This window comes from Helianthus annuus, chromosome 12 (genome assembly GCF_002127325.2).
Source record: "Helianthus annuus cultivar XRQ/B chromosome 12, HanXRQr2.0-SUNRISE, whole genome shotgun sequence".
Taxonomy (NCBI): Eukaryota; Viridiplantae; Streptophyta; class Magnoliopsida; order Asterales; family Asteraceae; genus Helianthus; species Helianthus annuus.
This window is the reverse complement of record NC_035444.2, coordinates 7,805,739-7,829,265: the sequence shown is the minus strand read 5'-3', so window position 1 is coordinate 7,829,265 and position 23,527 is coordinate 7,805,739. Positions and strand designations below refer to the sequence as shown.

Sequence of the window (23,527 nt, the reverse complement as noted above, 5' to 3'; positions counted from 1 at the left end):
AAAAAATAAATAGAGTTTATGTTAATTAAGAGATATAATAAAATAATGAAAATAAAAAAATAAATAAATTTTGTAAAATTGATTTAAACTTAAATAAAATTAGGTGTTAGTACTCAAATGTGTTACATTGATAAACTTAAAAAAATGCAAGGGTATTTTAGTCATTAATTAACTAATTTTGGTGTTAGTACCCAAAGGTGTTACAAAATTGAAACCATAGAACCTAAACCTGTTAAAAAAATAAGTTAGTACCCTAAGGCGAAATTATGTATAAACCACATGACCCATTTGTGTAATTAACTCTATAGAGAATTATTATCCTCTAAATATCTCAAGAGTAACAAACTATGCGTTTGTAAAAAAGGGGCTTGATCCTGACCAAACGAATTAAGTGAATCGCAACTCTTGCGTATGCATACCCTAGTAATGTGGTAACACTTTTTTTAACTTGTATTAACTACTATTATATATGTAGAAAAAGTAACTTAAGATATAATGGTTTGAATAACATCCTTTCAAAAACTCACAACTCTTCAAACTAATTTTTATATATATCAAATCCCTTGCAAGAAAATCATAACTTTAAAATATAGGCAAATTGGAAAATAATAATCTTATCTTTCTGAAATTGGCCGATAATAATCCCAAGTTAGTTATCAGCCAATAATAATCCGACCTCGTCCATTTTTTTTTTGTAAAATAGTCCGCCGTTAAAATAGCTTAACGGAGTTAAGTTTTTTTCCAAATTACAATCCGATGTTTTAGGGTTTTTGATCAGAACGAGGATACGAGTCGATTGATATAAAAGTTACCTCGAAATACTGCCCCCAACCCACGAAAACGGTGCTTCAATTCGGGTGTTTAACTTCCAATTAACAAAATTCAAGCCATTTCGAACACAATTTCAAGGTAAGTTTTACATCTATCGACTCGTATCCTCGTTCTGATCAAAATCCCTAAAACATCGGTTTGTAATTCAGAAAAAAACTTAATTCCGTTAAGCTTATTTTAACGGCAGTCTATTTTACAAAAAAATTGGACGAGGTTGGATAATTATTGGCTAACAACTGACTTGGGATTATTATCGGCCAATTTCAGAAAGATATGATTATTGTTTTCCAATTTGCCTAAAATATATCGCACCCCCTTTAAATTGTCACAACCTTTCAAATTACTTTTGAATACATCACACTCTTACAAAAAGTCACAACCAGTCATATATACACAAAAAATCATAATCCTTCAAACTACCTATAAATATATCATACCTCTTACAAAAAAGTCACTACTTTTAAATATATCACACCGTTTCAAAAAGTCAAAACCTTTCACAACAAACATTAACAATGGTCACACCCTTTCAAAAAGTCAAAACCTTTCACAACAACCTTTAACAATGGTCGCCTCTCTAAATGAAAAGTTGCGTCAAAGAAATGGTTATAATACCTTATTGATCACCTTTTGTACATAACTAGTTAATGCCACCGCCCGCGTTGCGGGGCGATGGCCAAATAATTATCAATCAATGAAAAAAACACTATTATAGTTTTGTTAGTAAAAAAAACTAAAACGATGACAAGACCGTAGTTCAGAGCTCAGGGCAAAACTGTAGCTTGTAAGGATTAATGAGTGAGTTTTAGAAAGCTCCTTGACATGGAAAAAAAATTAAATCCAATCAACTAATATAAAAAAACACTTTTATAATTTTGCTAAAAAACTAAAACGATAGCAATACTGTAATTTGAACTGAGGGCAAAGTTGTATTTGTTGACTTGGGTAAAATCGTAATTTGCCAAAAGTTAAAGTGATGACAATACTATAAATTTGAACCGGAGACAAAATCGTAATATAACTTTGCACTAAGGACAAAATCGTTATTTTAAGCTGGGGACAAAACTATATTTTTAATTTGAACTCGGGCAAATTCAAAATTTTGAACTGATGGCAAAATCGTAATTTTGAATAGGGGGCAAAAGCATAGTTTTATTTTGAACCGGGCAAAAACATATTTTTAAACTTAAGGCGAAATAATAATTTTTGAAAGGGGCGAAAATGCGAAATCGTCATTTTTAGTTTGGGCGAAAGGAAAAATTTATTTTGAACTGGGGCCAAAATTGTAGTTGTAATCTGGAGAAAAAATCATAATTTTTAACCGATGGCAAAATCGTAATTTCGAGCGAGGGACAAATATGTAATTTTATTTTGAAGTGGGGGCGAAAACATAATTTTATTTTAAATTAAGGACGAAATCGTAATTTTAAACGAATATAAAACAATAAAACTGGTGGTCCAATAGGGGAGTGCCAACCAAAATTAAAAATGAGTTTTTGAACCGAGGGCAAAAGCGTAATTTTGAGCTAGGGGCAAAATTATAATTTTATTTTGAGCTGGGGGCAAAAGCGTATTTTTAAACGAAGGACGAAAGCGTAATTTTAATCTGGAAATAAAATAGAATTAAAAAAACGTTGGTCCAATGGGGGAGTGCCAGGCAGCTGCCTGGCACTATTCCCCCATCTTGGTAATTTTATTTTGAAGTGGGGGCGAAAACATAATTTTATTTTAAATTAAGGACGAAATCGTAATTTTAAACGAATATAAAACAATAAAACTGGTGGTCCAATAGGGGAGTGCCAACCAAAATTAAAAATGAGTTTTTGAACCGAGGGCAAAAGCGTAATTTTGAGCTAGGGGCAAAATTATAATTTTATTTTAAGCTGGGGGCAAAAGCGTATTTTTAAACGAAGGACGAAAGCGTAATTTTAATCTGGAAATAAAATAGAATGAAAAAAACGTTGGTCCAATGGGGGAGTGCCAGGCAGCTGCCTGGCACTATTCCCCCATCTTGTAATTGTATAGATGTAAAATAATTAAATTGAAAAAAAAAATCACAAACATCAAACGTTTTCGCTGTATATGTGAATTTTCAATTACCATCAAAGTTGGTTATGAAAAATACCCCTTTATTGTTTTGTTCTCATCATGCAAATTAAGGAAAGGACATAAATGCTTATATATGCCCATCGTGAAATAACATACTAAATATGTTTCTTTTTTATTTGATTATTTATACAAACAAGTATCGAAAGGTCTATATTAATATGTGGTTTTTCTTTTTATGTAATGGTCATACTCCTTGTAAAAAAGTTATGATCCTTCAACTTATTTTTATCATCTAATCACCATGTGAACGATCGCATCGGTTCATAAGACATGTTGATTAATCGTCAACATAAAAAATAGGTGATATGTTTGTTCAAATGAAAATCCACGCCGGTTCATAAATTAAAAGGCATACACACTTGATTATCATTTAAGATAGTAAAAATAACCTTAGACATGTTATTTTTTAACATGATTCTTTAAAAATAGATGTGTAGCCGAATGGTTGGTGTAGCGGTGCGAAAGTGACAGACAAAATCATTAGTGTGCATTTTATATAAAATTTCAAAACTAACTCTAACATTTAAGGAATTACAATTTACACCTTATGGTTTGTTCAATAGTAATATTAAACCCTAAAGTTTTAAAAAACAATATAACCAACTAAAATTAATACAAATATTAGTATCATTAGAATTATTTACTGATTTATTTATTGAAGAATATACATTATTATTAAATAATATTTATTAAATAGAACACTCGGTATATAACGATAATCAATTAATCGACTTTTACAAAGTTTAATACTAATTTAAGATCAGAAATATTAATTAATATTTATGATAAACAGACTTTCATTATAAACATTCTGCTGTAACCAATGTTTTAAAAACCGGTAAATACCGGCCGGTTATACCGTATTACCATTTTCGGATGTAAATCCGGTCCGAAACACCCCGGTAAGTAGGAGAAACGGCATAGACTTTTTATTGGTACCGTCTCATGTATGTTTTTGGGTTAGAATTTTTCTTTTTATCCTCTCATCTCCATATTTACTCTTAGTTTTAACCTAACAACTTTTAATATTTTATCTCCATCGATCAAAATTCAAAACTTGCTTCATCACTCCATCATTCGTGACTTGTTCCAGACTTCCATCACCCCATCGTTCGTTCCAGATTTCCATTTTAATCTAATTTTAGATTATTTTTTGAGTTAATGTTGTAATTTATGAAATTATACAATTAACTAGTCAACCTGGTTGAACCGTCCGACACAACCCGATTCACAGTTAAACCATTTTTGTGTCTAATCCGATATGATTAAAAAACCGAATTTTAAAACATTGGCTGTAACAAACCTTTCAATGACAAAGTTACTAATATTCCAGATAAATCATAAGCAAATATAGAAAACGATTTTTATTCAAATCAGACGCAAATCAAATAGGCAAGAATTAACGAAGCTATGGGAATTTTGATTAACGTATCTTTTCCCTATAGAGACAAACATTGACTGATTGAATGATTGATGGTTTGTTTATCAATTCATTTTTTATTTTGTTGGAATTATTGAACGGTTCTAGTTCCCGTTAATATCCTCTCAGACATTTTAAAACATTTTTTACAATTTTAATTTCTATAATATTTTATTAATATTTTTACTACTAAAAGATTTTTTTAACTCTGATACATTTGAGGAGACAATTGTAACTTACCTCAGAGTTTAAGTGCCTACCACAAATTTTGTTAGCCATCCACTAGTGGTTTAGTGGTGGCTATAAGTATTTAAGTTCCATCTATAGTGGGTCCGGTTGAGTTTTTCACTCTAGATCTTAAGTTCGAGTCTGGGTGATAAAGGTTTCTCATTGAAGGGTTTAAATTGGGGATATATTATGCGAGTGGGCGCTCTAGCGCAGACCCGGTTAAGACAACATATGCTAGAACTCCCGACATTCGTGAATAATTAACACCTTTCAAAAAAAGATAAATTTGGTTGCCTAAAGTATAAGTGCACTATGCAATAGTTCCTAATTTGCTTTTATTTTTTAAAAATCTCCTAATTAATTTGTCTTCATTTAATAAATTTCTCCTAAATAATACATTATTTCTCTTAAAGAATATTTGTGACACTCGCCTCATGGCGTAGTACTATTTTTTTTAAATGTGTAAGTATACAATTACTAAATATTTACATAATAATAATAATAATAATAATAATAATAATAATAATAATAATAAAAACAATAATGCACAAATATAATCAAAGTTTAAGGTATGTCGGGTTAGATTGTGGTATTCAAAAGAGCCTTGGTGGTACTCGCCGTATCACACAAGCCAACCCACTAGTATTGTCTAAGTCAGTTTAAATTGTGTTTTACTATTAAATTTCTATAAAAATTATATACAAATTATATATATATATATATATAGGGTCGGGATTTAGAGAAAACGCTCAAAAGTGTGAGAACAGAGAGAACGCTTATGAATCATCAGATCAAAACAATCTATGGACTAGATGACGGGGTGGCATTTTCGTAAATAAAATCACTTTTATTAATCTGGCGCGCTTCATTAAGGGTAAAAGGGTCTTTTGACTTAACATAAAACGCCAAACTCACGCTATTAAAATCCGTCTCAACACACATACACTTCATCATAATATAACGCCATAGATATAAAACGCCAAACTTTGTTTTTAACCGATAAAGTTGAACAAACAGTACTAAAACGACGTAACTTTATTACTAGCATTTACTGCAATAAAAATCGCGCCTAAAAAACGCGCCAAAAACTTCCTATATAAACAAACTGTCAGAATTACTAAAATCCAAACCAAAACCACAAAAACCTATATTTTTCTCTACACCATTCATCTTATAAACGCCAAAAATATTAAAGATTCAAATCCATGTTTCTTTGATATACACAATCTTCTCAATAAACTTTCACTCTATGCAATGAACAACATCCTCAATATAAACGCCAAAATATACAAAAACCACAAAACTTCAGAAGAAGCCATTCATGGAGATTCTGTTTTTGTTCTCTATAAAGTTTAGCTAAACGGGATGGATAACATTGTTACACATCTTTAAGGAATGAAATGTAGAAATGATAAGTCCGAATCTGCGAGACGGATTCAACATATGTAAGGAATAAAAGATGTGAATGATATGTTTGAATTCGTGAGATGGATTCAAAGCATAGAAGGAAGAGAATGTATAAATGGTATGTTTGAAACCGCTAGACGGATTCAAAACATAGAAATAATGAAAGGTATGGATGCTACGATTGTGTCCGCAGGACGAGTATAAAATATAGAAATGATGAAAATAGCCCACATCGCGATGTGTCAAGAGTTTGACCGTGGTTGTGTCAAACGAATCATGTGAGTAAATGTAAAGTAACTGAATGAAAGAATGATCATGATTGGCACGCAAACCTAAATTTTAAATTTAAAATGAAAGAAAGAAGTTTTGAATAAATTATGTGTTAAATGTGTTGGTAATCAACTATTGGGAGTCAAAATGAATGACGGGCTAATACCCGGACAATGATTTAAGTACGCACAAGAAGGGTAGGTTTTGTTTAGAATGCCGAAATGATGTAAGGAATGTTTGAATGAAAAAGTGCAAACTGTTAAATTTGTTGACGATAATGTTAGAACCTAGAGGTGATGAAACCCATCGATTTTGTGGGAGGTTGTGCACGAGCGAAGGCACATTGCACGGATGAATGAAATCTAGCCTGGTACGGCTAGTGCACGTGAAGAATGCGAATCGATCTGGGTTATGGATTGTCGATGAATGATATGAGATGAGGTTAGTAAAAAGTTTAACTTATGTTGGATAAGTATGAATTGGTAAATTGAGTATGACCTATGAAATGAATGTTGGAATGGGCATGGTATAATATGGAAAGTTTGATTTCTAATAGTTGACATAAGAATGAAAACTATGTCTTTAAGAAGTGAATCTTAAAGGTTTTAAGTAAAATATACGAGTATTAGTTAAACTCTCGTATGATGAATGTGCATGATACGTATATTTATGCAAATTAAGTAAATGCACGAAATGAGAGGAATAGTAATGTAGAATGAATAAGGTGAGTTGAAGGTAACGTAAGGGTATGTATTGTACCATAACTAAGGAAAATGTAGAATGATGTTAACTATGGAGTTAAGCATGTAGACGTGACTATGAAATAGTAGTTTTATTTTGATAACAAAACAATGGTTAAATGTTATACAACATGTGCATGGAATGGAATCTTAAAGGATGAGGCGAAGGTATTAAATCTATTTTAAACGGATCATATGAAGGTAAGCATTATTATAAGTTTAAATGAATATGTATATTGACCTGCTACTAACGGGTCGAGGAAATGAGAATGTTATGTGAAAGTATGCCATTGAAAGTATAGACTTGTTAAGAAGAAGTCAAGTGTATAAATAATTATGAAATGAGATAGGACGATTACTTATAATTATAATGTGACTATTAAGTCAAACATAGATGTGTGTGTGTAAGAGGAAATGAGAAAGGTTTCGGGGATGAAACCTCATTTAAGGGGGGTAGACTTGTAACACCCCAAAACCCGAATGCTTATGTTTGCCGTATGTTCCTATATGACATATCATGAAATAAATGACTAGCCTATTTAACCTAGTAAATTGTATGGTAAAAACTATTAAAAGAGGAAGGTAGTGTCAGTTATGTTTTAAAGGCAAACCCGAGGGGCTAAAGTGGAACAGATGAAAGTTGATTACTAATTAAAAGGTCTATACACACACACAAACACACATACGTGCGTGTTCTTGAAGCTTCAGGAGCTCTCAAGAGCTCCAAACCCTAATTCAACTAAATCACCAAATTGAAGGGTGAATCGAAGCTCAAATTCAAGAAGGAACACGGATTAATGATCACCTTCACGAGGGGATCATAAGGTATGTCTTAAATCTAAGATTGGTGATCATGTGTGAAGTGGGTTATGTTCAAATCCGTGAGTTAATATGAAATTGATCATGTATAAGGGTTAGAATCATCGTATAGAACATGGGTTACGTATGGTTTGTGTTAATTTGATGAGTAGAGGTGAAACCCGTTAGTTAGGGTGAAGATGGTGACTAGAATCACCACCTATGTCCAAGTCTTGTTGAAAGATTGACGTATTATGTGGGTATCATGAATTCTTGTTAGATGAATTAGGAGAAATATGAGGATGATATGTTTGATGTTTATGCATGAATGATTCATGTTGATTAGGAAGTGGAATTTGATGAATTATGTATGAGATTAGGAGATTGTGCATGAACTAGTTGTACTTTATGTTTAGAAGGTAGTACATACACCAAGGGTATGATGATATTATGAAGAACTTAAGTTTAGATCACTAATAAGTGATTAATAATGTAGTTATGAAGTGGGTTTTAGATAATGTGATGTAAATTGATGATTTACTTATGTTAATGATGTTTGGAATCAAACACGTGTGTGAATGTTTAAAGAAATCAGATAAGAAATGATAGATTAGCATGTTATAAGGTTGAATGATAAATTCCATATAAGATCCGTGTAATGAAAAGGTTGTGATGAATGATGAATAAGCTAACTATCTTGAGAATGATATATGATATTTGATGCTTGATAAGCGACATGGAAGCTTGGGAAAGAAGCGGGTCAAATGGAACTTATGTGCACGGGAAGCGTACTCGGATGCAAGGTAAGTTAAGCTTACGCCTTCCTTGTAGAATACCTATTCATTGTATAGATTATGAATATGATAAGTTTATAAATGAGGTATGAAGTTCCGACAAGTTTTGATACGTGTAACACCTCGAAATTTTGTGTCCAAAAATGTATTGACACGTGTCTTGAGTTTACACGTGGCATTAAATATTAAATAAAGGACTAAAGTTGACAAACCTTGAAAGTATGTAAATTCGAGGGTTATAAATGTCAACGAAGGGTAAATATACTGTATAGTAACCCTAAATGATGCTCGTACCTTCAAACGAATAAATCATGGATCGTACGGAGCGAAACGCGGGAGAAAGTGAGAGATTACAAGCTACAGGGGTTAATTGTGTCAACATGTTTAATTTATACCTCTGAGTGACCCTTTGACGAACCCGAGGCTTTGTAACAGTAAAATACGCTCACTAGAATATACGATATAAATTTCGCGAAGTTCCGTTTTAAAACGAGAAAGTTATGAGCAAATTCGTATGAGAGGGGTTAAAAGCGTCAACAATAAAAGTTAAGGCTTTTCGGATAGTAATTAAACTAACCGGGGACTTAACAATGCGGGTAAAATTCACGAGGCCCTTCATTGTAAATAATCGAGAGCCAAATCGCAAAGTTACCCCTTCGAAACCGAAAGGTCAGGTTAATCATTACAAAAGATTTGAAAATCTTGGAAATCAGGTCTAATGCGGGCCGCGTTAAGGTTATGGGTGATTTAATGCGGGCCGCGAGCTAGCTGCTGATTTGTTTTCTGACATTAGGATTCATGCGGCTCGCGTCCGAGTTGCTGAATCCTAATGCGGGCCGCGTACGAGTCCCAGATGCAGAAACTTTGGACAGATTCAATGTTTAAGCTTATAAACGATCATTGAAGCATTTATTGAAGCATGGGCGCCCTCTACATGCCCCCTAGCACTTTAGGACACCTGCTGATCATCCATGAACCCTTGTAGGTTGAGTTGTAATGATCTTGAGCTAAGTTTTTCACTATAAAAGCCAATGCATTGTGCACAATTGAAACACACCTCAAATCTGCATTCTAGTTCATCTCTGGAGCTCTAAACCATTCTTCTATCATCCCTAGTCGTGCACCAAGCTTCTGTAAGTGTGTCTACCCTTTTGTGGCTTAGTTTATGCATAGTTTAGCTTAAAAGTCAATCCGTCGTAATTAACGATTAACTTTGCGATAAATCACAAATGGTCCAGTGGTTTGTCGAATCAAAGATAGTTATATGTTGGTAATCATGTGGGCGTTAAACCCCTAAAAGGGCACCCACTGATTCCCACTCTAACTAGTCAGAATATCGAGTCAAACATGTTTAGAAAAAGTCAACAGAAATGCTACTTTGCGATTTAATGCGTAATTAGTAATGTAGATGATGTGTAACCTGTTTAAACACTCATAAAACATGATAATAAGTATATTAACTGATCTAAGCTTGTTTGATCCGACCATTTAATGTTTTGACCCGGTTTGGAGCCGAAAGTCGCAAAAGCTTTGACTTTTGCTTTGACTTCAGTTCTGACCCGTTAAAGTTTGATTTAGATATGCCTTAGGACTCTCTTAGGACCAGGTTACATGATGGTATAACCCTCTTTGACCGGTTCGTTGTTTGTCCGAGTCTTTTACACATTTCCGTTAAATGCTTAAAAGTTGACCGTAACGCCCTTTTTAATTTAAAACGAGAATTTCGGACATGTGAAAGAACCATAACCTTGGTTACTGATTTCTAAGCATGTCCCTAAAATTTCACGTCAATCTGAGGTCCAGAATAGGAGTTATGCTAAATAGCGCAAATTACAGAAACTTTAGTAATTTAATAGCGCAATTAGCATAACGCCTATCTAAACCCGGATTTCGACACCAAACCTTTTACTCACTGATGTAAAATAATATTTTGGGATTTTTAAAGATTTTTTATTATTTTTAACCTGCTCATAACCTGCGGTTATGGCATCGGTACGGTAATTACCGAATATACCCTTTTCGGCCATAACTTGAGTTCTACAAGGTCTTTTGACCCGATTCCAGTTGCTACTGATTTTAAATAATAAATAAAGTATTTTAGACTTTATAAACTGTTCGGGAAACCCAGATTTCCTGTAGAACTCAGAAACCTCTTTTATAATCTTTAAAAAGACCGAAATACCCCTACTGGGCATAATATGAACTTAAACTTGTTACGGGCATTATGGAAGGTATCCTACTGATACCACAACCTCTTTAAAGTATATTGACTTAGAAAAACAGTGTAGGACTCTTACGGTTACCCGCTACGCCTTTTGCGCGCACGGTTCGGCTTATGTAACTAGTTTACATAAATTAGCCGAAACGGGTCAAACCATATTGTTTTGACCCCAAAATCCAGAGTGTGATTATTATACCCATATAAAACAAGTCTTCAAACTTGTTGGGTCCAAAATCACATTCCATTCGCGGTTTTCGCCTTTCACGCGATTAAACCGTATCTATCCTTGAAACTGACCGGTCTAAGCTACGGCTAAATTAAAAGACCCGTTAAGATTCTAATAGGTTATATTAAACCTTCGTTCCAGAATAGGAGACCAGTAAATGCTATCTGTTGTTTATTTCGATTAAGGACTTATACTTGCAAAGGTAAATACTTTTAACTTATTTTCCGTTATACGGGCTTGGGTTACGGTACATGGTATACCGCTTGATCGGGCATCAAATTCTCCACCGATTGAGTGGGTAATTGAATAAATTTGATCGGCTCGTTTAAACAGTCTTGTTACTTAAAAGTCTTTGGGGGGTTAATGACCATGTCCCGGATATCCCTGGCATCATTTTACGAAATGGCCACGACCTAAGCGCGGAGTGTAGGCGTACACTCGTCAGTGCATAAATAGTCGATGTGGTGTGTCTATTGATCTTTAACCCGGACTTGATCCGGGCTACTGAACGCATAAGGAACATGTAATTCGTTCACAAGATTATAAATGTAAATAATTCTCCCAAGTTATAAAAGAGTTTGTGCCTTGTGCATTCAAATCAATTTTAATAAACATTTTTCAAAAGTGTCGGTTGAATGTATTTACCAGTGTAAACTGACGTATTTTCCAAAAAGACTAAATGCAGGTACTATGCGTAATTGGCTGGATATTTCTCCTTAGCATCCTAAAGAGTCTCGCAAGCTTAAGATGCCTACGTCTGTTGAACAATGCTTATATTTTTACTTGATCCCCTGTGGATACTTTTCGACTATTCGTAATACATTTGATATTACAAACAATGGTTGAAATAAAATTATCTTTATGCTTCCGCTGTGCATTCATATATTGTGTGGTTTGACTATATTGTTGCCAACTACGTCACGGTAATCCCCCACCGGGCCCACCGGTGAGACACGTGGAAATCGGGGTGTGACAATACGGGTCGGAACATGTGTTCATGAAAAGAAACTAAGTTTGATGGTTAAAAAGGGATAAAAGGGTATTATGGTAATTTTGGTTGTGAATTAACAAAGGAATAAGTTACATGGATGGGATGATGGATAATTAAAATCCCACAAGGATAAAATGGATATTTAGATAAAACGGGTCAAATGGTGAAGATATCACCATTTGGCGATATCGACTAATGAATTGTTTTGTCAAGCGTTGTGAATTCATAAAATGAATAGCGAAAGGAAATTCGTTGCTATTAACGCGCAATTTAACGGATGAAGTATTAAAACGGGTCATAGCTTTGATCCGAGCCATGTATGTGTAATTAGAGTTATAGTTAAGTAGTAAGATTGGCTAAATATGCAATGAAGTCCTTTGTTGTAAAGGATGGAGCGAAGTTGACAAAAATGCCCTTGATAGGTATATCGGGCGAATGACTTTAAAAGGTTGTTTAGAAACAAGCCATTAGATTAAATGATTACTTCGGACATGTATGAAAGCGAAAAGTATGATCTTTGCGAGTCAAAGTCCTTAAAAATGCGTAAATACCCTTAATGGGTCAAAATAAAATTTAAGTGGAAATGGGTTGGGATGTTGTAAGAAACCCGTGATTGGGACCTTATATGATAGACGACGTTGAAATTATAAGGTTCATGAGGAATTTAGGTTAAACAATCAAGTTATGTTGATATATGCATGAACGGGTCAAAATTTGGTAAAAGGGTAATAAGCTGAAGGTTTAGAAGTCGTAAATTATGGTAGTCCAAATATTGGATTTTCACTCCATGTGATGGAGAATTAAATTACGGTTGTGTAGGAAAAAGAATCGAGTAAAACGGATAAACGGTTTGAAAGTTACGGCCGTTTTCGTAAAAATAATAAGCCGAAAATGTATAAGTTAAGAATTTCCTTAACCCGGATGTTAAATTTCAAGTTCACATGATAGAATGTTAATTTACGATCATGTAGGAAGAAACGGGAGGTAAAACAGACAAACGGTTTGAAAGTTACGGCCGTTTTCGTAAAAAGGATTAAACCGGTAAATCTGTAGCTGGGCTGCAGCGTAACCTACGGCTCAGCGTAGGCTACGGTACTGGAAGGGCTGTTTTGTTGATTAATCTGTAGCTGGGCTGCAGCGTAACCTACGGCTCAGCGTAGGCTACGGTACTGGAGGGGCTGTTTTATTGATTATTAATGGACTGTAAGCTACGGTCGGTAGACTGTAGCCTACGACAGGATTGATAAAATTGTTATATGTTGTTGTTTGATGGTGTATGAGGTAAATTATGATATTTAACAACTTTTTAAACTTACAATACTAACGTTTAAAATTTTTAAATGTGGTTTGGCTCTCTAAGTATAGGGAACTCATTCTAATCAATTTCTAAAGCCTTATAAACAATGTTAAGATAAATTTGATATTAAGAAAGATAAGGAAGGCATGTATATTTATGAAAGGATGAGAATGTAAATCGTTGTGATAAAAGATTATGATCTACACGATACGGTATGATCGTCAAGAACGATGATGTATAAAGTATGCATTATAAAGTGAATGTAATATGCTAACATGAGTTCCAATATGATGAAGAGATGTGAAAAGTCAAGGAGGAAACTTATTTATGTTTATAATGTGTGCTAACGTTATGAATGTATGTGGTGAGCGCAGGTTGATCGGGTCACGGAGGATTAACAAGGGACAAAGATCATGGACCGAGTCACATGAAGGATTGTACGGGGTGTCTAAGAATGTAATTTGTTATACATAAGTTATGTTTTATTCTATAATTGAGTTAGTTTGATGTATTCAATATAAAGGAGTTATTTTAAAAGTGAACTTTCAAGTAAGACATAAGGTTTATAATGAAAGAAATTTTATGGCATGAACTTCCGCTGCGAATTTTGTCAATTACGTGTTAGGGTCTTACAAGTGCATCACATGCTACATGCATAACCGATGCCTCATGTCAACAAATACAGCAGAAATAGCCTTCTTCATCGCTGGATCTTGGTCAGTGAAAACAACTTTTGGCTGAGAACCAACAACTTTAAGAAGAACTCTGTTAAGATCTGAGGCTCTCATGATTGTGTTTGTTTGTATGAACTTGACAGATCAATGAATATGTAACAATGTAAAGTGCAGCGGAAATGGATACAAACTGTATAAACACAATCAAGGAAGAAAATAGTTTGGTAAACAAGTGCTTTTCATTGAGTCGAATGATTGAAAATACAAAGCAAATGATTACAGCATGTTTACAGAAACTAAGCTCCCCCTCAGCCAGATACCCCAAGGTTGGTTGCACAAGATGAAAGGATTGGACTAGAGAAGAAGAATCTACTCAGTCAATCAAATGTAACAGTACAGGGTACTGTTACATTTATAGGCAGTCCAAACTACTGAAGCATCTTGGCTGACATCACCATGATAGTGACATCTAACGACCTAACAACCAATAAACACTGTTCTATACAAACTACAGATATGCAACATCTGATAATCAATATAATACAAACTTGAGATAACTACTGCTTCACGTTCCACTGTTGTAGCCTGAGCACTGATGTTGAACTTCAGTGCTTTCTTCAAATGTAACACCTCGAAAATTTACGACCATTAATGTAATGACACGTGTCATAGACTTTGCATATGCGAAAACATACTTTAGAGGGACTAAAGTTGACAAACAGTGAAAACTATGGAACGTAAGGGTCCAAAGTGTCAACAATGGATAAATAGACTCTATAATAACCCTACATGGTTTTTATAACCCTAAACGGATAGATCATGGATCATACGAAGCGGAAAATGCACGAAAGTAAGGAATTTCAAACTACAGGGACTAAAAGTGTCAACATGTTGAATTTATACCTCTGAGTGATCTTTTAGCAGCCCCGAAGCTTTGTAATGCTAGAATATACTCACTAGAATATGTGGTAAAAATTTCATGAAGTTTCGTTATCGTATGAGAAAGTTATGGCCAAAACCGTACTTGAGGGGTTAAAAGCATCAACGTCGAATTTCATGACTTTTCGGGTGAGCGCAAAGTTAACCGAGGACATTACCATGTTGGTAAATGTCCCAAGGTTCTTAAAAATCAGATTTGAAGGTCTAAGGGTCAAAATAAATAGCCAAAACCTCGATTGCGAAGAACAGGGACCAAAACTGCAACATTTGAGCAAAGTTTGGGACTGCAGACCCCAGGCGGCCCGCCTAGGCTGCCTTAAGCGGGCCGCGTGACCCTGCCAGCATCAGAAATTCGCAAATATCAGATTTTGGGTCAGTTTTATGAGTTGATGACAGCTATTTTCACCTCCCAAACCCTCCAATCAACTCTCATGCATGTAAGGACACTTGTGAACATCTCACAACATCAGAAACACCCTTAAATCTGATCAAAATCACCACAATTGAGTTCTTGAGTTAGAAAACAAGAAAACTTGAAACTTCAAAAATTTACAAGGCAACTCCTGGAGTTTTCTGGACATCAAGGCACCTTCATAGTGATCCCTAAGCTTCATTAGGACTCTTGTAAGCATTCGTAACCTTCTCTAATTCGTTCTAGCTTTGATCATTAGCCAAAAGTCAATCCGTCATAGTTATAGTTTGACTTTTCGATTAAACGATTATGGCTCAGCCATTTCTCAAATTGAAAGTACCTATAAGTTGGTATTTATGTGGGAAACAAACCCTCAAAAGGGTATTCTCTGATTCCCACTCTAAGCATGCTATTTGTCGAGTCAAAGTTGTTCTTAAAAAATCAACAGGAAGTGTTTTTGCAAATTATAGTATAAATGGTAATGTAGATGACATACAATCAGTTTGATCATCAAAAATAACTTTATAATAAATGTAAGAATATGTTTTATCTTGATCAACTCGACAATCTTTAGTATAAACTCGGATCGGAACCGAAAGTCTTATAAAACGACTTTTTCTTTGACTATCGATTCGGATCCGTGCATGCATGTTTGAGATCTGCATTAGAGCTTATTTTGAACCATTTATATTTATGTTTAACTCTCTGGAATTTTACATCTTGAGTCTATGCTTAACCGATTCATATGCATGTTTCCGATTTATGCTTAAAGTTAACTATGTTGCCCTTTTTGATATAAAACGTGATTTTTGGAAAAGTGAAAGAGTAGAAATATTTATTTCTGATTTATGGACTTGCACCGAAAATTTGATATCAGTTGGAGGTCCGGATTTTGAGTTATGGCCGATATCGTAAAACTATAGCTTTATGTTAAATAAACGACGCATTTAGCGTATAACCTATTTAAGGCCACTTTTTGATATAAAACTTTTTACCCACTGATGTTATATAATATTTTGGGATTTTTGAAGATTTTTATTTAATTTTTGGCTGATCGTATCATAGGTCTCTAAGTTTGATTCGGTTAATACCGGTTTCGACCTTTTAAGCCATAAAATGAGTTTTATGCATCCTTTTGACCCCAATCCTTTTCCTACTAATTTTATTTGCTAAATAAATTATGTTGAGCATTCTGGAACTATAAAAATCTCAGCTTTCTTTTGAAAACCCGGAAACGGCTCTAAATCGCCTTTCTAAGCGTTTCTAACGCATAGTATGCGTTATACCCATATTAAACATATAAGGATTATAACTACTGATGTATTTAGCATATTTTCATATAATAACAGTAAGTATAAGTTTTTGAACCCAGGTTTCCAGTTTTGACATTTTAGCCCTTGTGAAATTACTAAAATACCCCTACGGTGCATAGTTTGATTTTAAATGATAAGTTCTGTATATGGGTCATACCCTACTGTTATAATATGTCAAATTAAGTATATTTACTGTATAAATCAGACCTGTAACTCAGATTTCCAATTTAACTCTTTTTAATCTTTTAAATGACCAAAATGCCCTTATAAGGCATAAATTGAGTTTAAATTTATTCGGGGCATAATAGAACATAACTTGTTGATATTATAACACATTTAAAGCGTATTATCTCAGGGAACTTGCATATGACTCTTTTGGTTACCCGTAACGCTCTTTTAGCGTTCGGTTCGGTTTGTGTAGCTAGTTTGCATAAATTGACCGAAACGGGTCAAACGTTATCATTTTTGTCTCAAAATCCAGAATGTATTTAGTATACCCATATTATACAAGTATTCAAACTTGTCGGGTCTAAATCACGTTCTATCCGGTCTTCGCTTAATCGTGCGCTTGAACCGTATATTTCCTTAAAACTAACCGGTCTAAGTTTAGGCTTAATTAAAGACCCGTTAGTATTCTAATTGGTTATTTATACCATCGTTCCAGACTAGAGCATTCCGGTAAATTGTACCTACGCTTACTTAAGTGAATACGGCTGAGTTGTTATAATTCTTGCTATTTAAGACAGGAGCTAGCTCAGGTAAATACTCTTAACTTATTTTCCCTATTACGGGCTTGGGATACGGTAATATAAATACCGCATGGTCAGGTATGGGATTCGAAGACCAATGAGTCGGGAAATCTGAAATAACCTGTTTTAATTCGTATTGCTTGACTGAAACATTGGGGGTTAATGCGACCGTGTTCTGGATATCCTTGACTCATTAAATGCAATGGCCACGACCTAAGCACGGGGTGTAGGCATACACCTGACAGATGCTATATGCTTATAAATCGATTATACCCAATAAGGGATTCCCAATAAGGGAATAGTGGTGTGTCGGTTAATCTTGAACCGGCATAGAACCGGCCCCGTATGTAGAGCAAGTTATGTAAAACTGATAACATGAGATATAGTTTGTCCCAAGTATAAAAGATTAATCTTGCCTTGTGCATCTTAATCAAGTGTCAAAATAGTTTTGTGCCTTGTGCGCCTAAACCAATTTTCATAAACTCTTTTCAAATGAGTCAGTTGAGTGTATTTACCAGTGAAAACTGACGTATTTTCCAAAGTCTAAGTGACAGGTACAAGTACGTAATAGGCTGGAAGCTGCTCAGGGCGTTAATAAGGAATCTTGCAAGTTCTAGGCGCCTAAAAGTCTGTTGAACAATATTTAAGTTTTAAGATCCGCCTGTGGATCCTCTACTTTCCGTTGTAATACTGGATATTACTTTATATCGGTTTGTAATATATTTATCCTTTGCTTCCGCTGTGCATTTAAATATTGTGTTGTTTGACTATGATGATATCAACTACGTCACTATACTCCCCACCGGGCCCACCGGTGACACGTGGAAATTCGGGGTGTGACAGGTTGGTATCAGAGCCAACATTGAGTGAATTAAACACTAGCCCTTAGTGTTTAATCTCAATGACACAATAGCACATTCCTTGACCTTCTGAGTCTAGACTTAACTTAGGAATATTCTCAATCCTAATCTAGAATTTTTGCTTCCAAATTTTTGTTGGATATGTCGCCAAGCAAAGAAGCCGTAATAGAAATTCTCCACGTCTGGAGCCTTGAAATGCTGGGCTTCGTACCGCGACCAGGATTAACGTACGACCAAGGAGAGGACATTCAGAACAAAAATGAAGAAGAGACTCCTTTTACTGAAGATCGTTTCCTTAAAAGTCTTTATAACGATATTTATCTTCTGGTCCCTTTGAGGACAACATCATTTCTTTTAAGTCCCTTTTTGGGCAATTCTATACCTCTTTTAAAACCATTGGGATGTTTTATCTAAATTTCATTTATATCATTATATATGAATATAATATATGAAGTAAATTAAAATAACAATTCTGTTATAAGATCTACCATTAGAATAAAATGGAAAAATCTAAAAAGGACAAGACCTAGCTTCGTGTCATATTAAGACCGACCAAGATGGCAGTTCCTCAATTTAGATTCAGATCCCTATAAACAGTTCAATTTAGAAATTGTTCTGCGATAAATATTAAAAGAATCTTAAGAGTGAAACCTAGCCTGAGTGTCATTATAAAGACCTGGCCAAATGGTAAGACCTGTTTAAAAGATTCGTATCCCAGTTAACATCTGAAAACATGTTAACACTCTCGGCGGATGTGATTCGTTGGAAATCACACACGTTATTAAGGATTCTTCAAAAGATTCCTAACCCAGTTTAATGATCTCTGAATCCTGGGTTTACATCATCAATTAAGATGATCATACCTTAACCATACGTGGTAATATAGTGCCTACGGGCCCTGCTCATTTCTACATGAGCCAAAATACAGTGGTAGCTATGACTCCCTGTCAGAAAAAGGTAATGAACTAGGTTCAAACCTCAAGGCTTTGATTCTCTGAAATCCTAGCTTATAATTTATAAATGTCCCTGTGACTAGGCCTTTGTGCCACCTTAATATCCGTAATGTTTTATAACTAGGATAAATTGTAATGCCTCGATTCTCAGAAATCATGACTTATAAATTAAACTTGTCTACTCGACTAGGCCATTTGTGCTATTACTAACTTATAAATTAGGATTCATGATAAAAATCCTGAATAAAATAAATACTATTCCTTTTCTGTTAAGTGTATGTATTAAAAGAGAATCTTAAAAGGTTTGACCTAGCTTGAATGTCATTGAAGACCTTGCTAAGATGGTAAAACCTGTTTAGAAGAGATTCAGATCCCGATTAACACTTGAAAACGTGTTAACACTCCCGACAATAGTGATGCGATAAAATCACGCTTGTCATCTCTATGTTAGGAACTTCCAAACCCCTTAATTAGCCTATATAATCGCGGAATCATGGCTAATAAACGTCGAACATAATGTACACATCTAAACACCCACCTGGGATGTATACCTACGGGCGAAGACGCATACATGAAAAAGATAGTTCTATTTCATAACTTCTTGTCAAAACAATGAGTTAGGAAATTTTCCAATCCAAAGGAATCATTGATTATGTTTTAAAACTTCCCTAGTGATAAGGCGTCTGTGCCATCAAAAAGTCCTTTGAAACAAGCCTTTATGCTATATAAAGTGTCGGTATGACATTGACAGTCGTGACATATGTCCCCTGTCTAATAAATATGAAGGATTATATTCCGTTCAAACTCCAAAGATGGTTTATCTAAAAACCTAGGCCAAGCATAATCAAATAAATTTAATACTATCTATTGGTCCATATGGTTGAGTTACACCATGACTATTTAATCGCCACGTTCGACAATTCGCTGTATAATTAAACAATTATTATTACATGGTTAGTTAGCCTTCAAAGCTTCACCACGGCTGACTCCTCTGGGGCTCACAATCATCTAGTTAGTCAGAATGATGTACATTGACTAGCCTTTGTGGCAAAATAAATTATCTTCCAAAAGATGACGGTTGTAGTCTCTGACTCTCTGTCCAAAGGTGAAGAACTATGTTCGAACCTTAAGATCTCTGATCCAATAAGATTGCAGCTTATATATTAATTCCTTAAGTGCCATATTTTGTATGTCCTTTGTGACAAGGCCTTCGGGCCTATGATTATTAATGTCCTTCATGACAAGCCTTCCAACTATCTAAAGATTGTCGTTATGACAAGGACAGTTGTGACATTGTGATCCCCAGTCAAAAGGTAATGGACTCGGTCCAAACCATGAACACAATTGATGGTCCTTTTGACCTAGGCTAAATATAATTGACATACTTTCTAGTAGCATACTATAAGGAAGTTATAAACCTAACAGCCATTATGGTTTAGTAATACCATGACTTTATAAATCATCCGTTACGATGATTCCATAATAACTTGCATCTAAGCATATGTTATTTTGGTGTTAGTACCAAAGCTCCAGAATGGAGGTTTCCGACGAAGCACACAGCAATACGGCGGCTAAAAACAAGGATGCAAATATAAATATAAATGTTAATGGCACTACTCTTCAGGCCTTGATTAGCGCAGCAATTAGTGAAGTGGTGGATAAGGTCCTTGAGAACAAAAAGGAACCGAGTGTCACTCACTCAAGGATCCACACGAAAACGCATACATCAGCTCGTAAGGAGAGCTCCGTTCACTCTTCAGATGAAAAGAGCGAACCTCAGGAGTTAGTACTCTATGATAAGCCCCGTTCAACTGAGGGCGGGTGCACCTACAAATATTTCGTCTCATGCAAACCCAGAGATTTCAATGGCGAAAAAGGGGCAATTGATGCTATGGAATGGCTTGAGGAAATGGAAACGGTTGTGGACATCAGCGATTGTGCTGATAAGGACGTAGTAAAATTTGTTTCACAATCTTTTAAGGGAGAGACTCTTGTATGGTGGAGGGCCATGATGCAGTCCACGGGGAAAATTCCCCTATACCTTATGGGATGGTCCAAGTTTGTGGACCTTATCAAAGTGAACTACTGTCCACAACACGAAGTGGAAAAGGTGGAGACAGATTTTCTGAATCTCACAATGAAAAACCTAAATTGTCAGCAATATGTTACCGACTTCAACTCCCTATCTAGACTGGTACCCTACTTAATTACCCCGGAACCAAAACGCATTGCGCGTTTCATCGGTGGTTTGGCACCAGAAATAAAAGGGAATGTTAAGGCTTCAAGGCCAATCAACTACAGATCAGCTGTAGATCTATCCTTGTCTCTCACTCAAGATATAGTGAGACAAAAGTCGTTCATGAATGAAACTAATGACAAAAGACAAAGGGAGGAGGATAACTCTCAGAATCCTAAGAAGAGCAAATCCAAGCTCAACAATAACCAACAGGATTCCAACAAAAAGCCTACATGCAAAACCTGCAAAAGAAGACATTGGGGGCAGTGTCGATTAAACCAAAAGATAAAGCAATGTGGCATCTGTAAAAGAGCTGGCCACCAGTCCCACGAATGTAGGGACATGAAGGATGCAAACTGTTTCAGCTGTGGTGAAAAGGGGCACATCAGTACTAATTGCCCTAAGGCTGCCAAGAAAGGAGCAGCTAGGTCTGGAAAGGATAAGAAAGGAACCGCCTGGATTACCGGTTGAATACCTGTCACACCCCTGTTTCCACATGTCTCACCGGTGGGCCCGGTGGGGGATTACCGTGACGATGTTGGCAACAATATAGTCAAACCACACAATTATATAATGCACAGCGGAAGCATAAGATAATTATATAAATTTCAACCTCTGATCGTAATATCAAAATGTATTACAGGGGTTGAATATATCCACAGTGGATCGTAAATAAAGATAAAGTATTGTTCCATCAGATACTGCAATCAAGCTTGCGAGACTTATCCCGACACTAGGGAGCTAATACCAGCCAATTTACGTTTAGGTACCTGCACTTAATCTTTTTGGGGAAAATACGTCAGTTTACACTGGTAAATACATTCAACTGACACATTTGAAAATGTTCATTAAAATTGATTTGAATGCACGAGGCACAAACTCTTTTATAACTTGGGAAAATTCATAATGATCTTGTGAACGTTTTACATGTTCTTTTATGCGTTCAGTAGCCCGGGTCGTGCCGGGTTAAAGATTTATAGACACACCACGTTTGCGTAAAACCGTAGTATAAAAACCAACGGCTACGTCTTTTAATTTTTAATGTCGACACTTTATACCGGGTGTACGCCTACACCGGGATGTCGATGGTCGTGGCCATTTCGTAAAATGATGCCAAGGATATCCGGGACAACGGTCATTAAACCCCCCAAAGGCTTATAAGCAACAAAACTGTTTAAATGAGCCGATCATATTTAATCAATTAACCACCTAAGCGATGGAATTATATAATGCTCAATCAAGCGGTATTAATATACCGTAACCCAAGCCCATATAGGGGAAATAAGTTAAAGTATTTACCTTTGCAAGTATAAATCCTTAATTTAGATCAAGTCACCGATAGCTTTTACCGGGGGTCCTAATCTGGAACGAAGGTTTTAATTAACCTCTTAGAATCCTAACGGGTCGTTATAATGGCCGTAGCCTAGACCGGTTGGTTCTATTATATATAGATATGGTTTAATCGCGTGAAAGGCGAAAACCGAGAATGGAGTGTGATTCTGACCCAACAAGTTCAGAGACTTGTTTTATATGGGTTAATGGTTCACACTCTGGACTTTGGGGTTCAAATAATATAGTTTGACCCATATCGGCTATTGCACGAAAACTAGTTCCATGAGCCGTACCGTGTGCGCAAATAGGCGAAACGGTTAACCATAAGTGTCCTACGCTTATTTCCTAAGTCAATATGCCATAAAGGTATTTTGGTATCAGTAGGATACCTTCCGTAATGCCCGTAACGAGTTTAAGTTTATATTATGCCCCGTAGGGGCTTTTCGGTCATTTTAAAGACTTTAAAAGAGCTTTTCGGGTTCTACAGGAAATCTAAGTTTCCCGAACAGTTTATAAAGTTTAAAATACTTTATTTATTATTTAAAATCAGTGGCAACTGGAATCGGGTCAAAAGACCTTGTAGAACTCCCGTTTTGGCCAAAAAGGGCATATTCGGTATGTACCGAACCGTAGCCATAACCGCAGGTTATGAGCAAGGTAAAATTTATTAAAAATCTTTAAAATTCCCAAAATATTATTTTACCACAGTGGGTAAAAGTTTTGGTGA

At 35.3% G+C, this 23,527-nt stretch overlaps 1 long non-coding RNA gene across 1 annotated transcript; it reads left to right on the top strand.

The window, feature by feature from the left end:
* Positions 1-8,526: 8,526 nt before the first annotated feature.
* On the top strand, positions 8,527-13,918 carry LOC110896356. The gene is made up of 2 exons (XR_002567856.1): positions 8,527-8,606; positions 13,707-13,918. It is a non-coding gene; the product is annotated as an uncharacterized LOC110896356 (long non-coding RNA).
* The last annotated feature ends 9,609 nt before the right edge of the window (positions 13,919-23,527 follow it).